The sequence below is a fragment of the Mandrillus leucophaeus genome, unplaced genomic scaffold (genome assembly GCF_000951045.1).
Source record: "Mandrillus leucophaeus isolate KB7577 unplaced genomic scaffold, Mleu.le_1.0 Scaffold161, whole genome shotgun sequence".
NCBI classification, from domain to species: Eukaryota; Metazoa; Chordata; class Mammalia; order Primates; family Cercopithecidae; genus Mandrillus; species Mandrillus leucophaeus.
Genome location: NW_012101599.1, coordinates 2,563,918 through 2,565,333, shown reverse-complemented (window position 1 = coordinate 2,565,333; position 1,416 = coordinate 2,563,918). Strand labels below are relative to the sequence as shown.

The 1,416-nt window shown below is 57.5% G+C and overlaps 1 protein-coding gene across 1 annotated transcript in view; it reads left to right on the top strand.

Moving 5' to 3' along the window:
• The first annotated feature begins 495 nt into the window (after nt 1–495).
• LOC105536617 (chromosome unknown open reading frame, human C9orf3) overlaps nt 496–1,416 on the top strand; it is a 404,528-nt gene continuing 403,607 nt past the window's right edge. The window contains exon 1 of the mRNA XM_011976020.1: nt 496–643. The gene's annotated coding sequence lies outside the window, so the exon portion shown is untranslated. The remainder of the gene's footprint in view (nt 644–1,416) is intronic.

Here is a 1,416-nt window from a genome sequence, read left to right as displayed (position 1 = left end):
CCCCAGCTTCTGTTAAGGGCGCTTCCCTGGCACACAGGAGGAACTTAAATTGTGGTGGAATTAATATGTGAACAACAGTCACATGCAGCAGAGATGAGACTAGGCTAAGGAATAAAAATTGCACATCTGTATTTCGGTAACTTCTTTTACTTTATTTGAAACAGGGTCTTGCTCTGTGGCCCAGGCTGGAGTGCAGTGGCACGTTCACAGCTCACTGCGGCCTCGAACTCCTGGGCCTCAGCCTCCAGAGTAGCTGGGACCACGGCCGCGCGCCACCACACTCGGCTAATTTTTTAATTTTTTTGTAGAGACGGGGCCTCCCCAGGTTGCCCAGGCTGGTGATTTTTTTCTTAAGTGTCATAAAGATTTTGCAATGAGGAACAGCACGGTACCGCGGCAACTCCACAGGCCCCGGCAAGCCAGGCCGCTCGCGCCTCCTACAGCGGCGGCAGCCCCGCGCCTGCGCAGATCTCCCTCGGGCGGTCCCGCCCTCTCATCCGAAGGGGGCGGGCTTAGCGGAAGGCGGGCCCGGCCGAGTGCGGCCGCGGGCGCGTGTCGATGACGTCACCCGGCGCGTGCCGGGGTAGCCCGTAGTAACCCCGAGTCTGCGGAAGTGGTGACCCGTGGGACGCGGCTGAGACAGGTAACCTGTTCGCTCCCTGCGGGGTCCCTGCCTTCCTCTCCTCCGGCGTCGGCATGGCGGCGGGGACAGCACCATTCCGTTCTGAAGGCGACGGGGAACCCTCCCTTACCCTCACTTTTGCTCGACCAGCGAGGACCCGCATCCCCTCCTCAGTTCTCCCAGACTCCTGGGGCTGAAACCCATCCTGGGGCGTGGGCGGAGCGGTCCCATCCCACCACCTCAGCTGTAGAGGCGGCCACGGGCTCTGGCTGTCTTCTCCCCTGCAGCACAGACCTTTCTCAGCCTCTGGGTGCCTCCTCCTCCGTCTCTTCCCTGCAGGCCCTCGGTCACCTGCCGGTCTCGGCTTCCAGCCCCACAGGGCTCATCTCCAGTCTGAAGCTGGCAGAATAGTTTCCAGTTCGATTCATTTCCACTTGCAGTGAAACCCACCCGCTTCTTCTTCCCCCGGAGTATTTTACTGAGAGCACCAAATTTTGAGTTTTGGTGTCCTATAGAACATTCATCCTGTTAGTCTGGAGTTTTGTTCATTCACGCATGCGTGGGCGGGGAGGCGGTGGCACAGTAATGTGATTGTCTATTGTGAGAATAAAAGATCCACTTAGGATCCAGTCCGCTGCTGAGGTGCATGGAACAGTTAATAGCATTGCATAAAATGCCTCTTGTACCTGGATTTCTTTTGGGTTTTCGTGCGATGATGACAATTAGCCTTGCAAAGGTAGCCCTCAAAAGAAGTAACATAACCCCTTTGGGAGGCCGAGGCGGGCGGATCACGA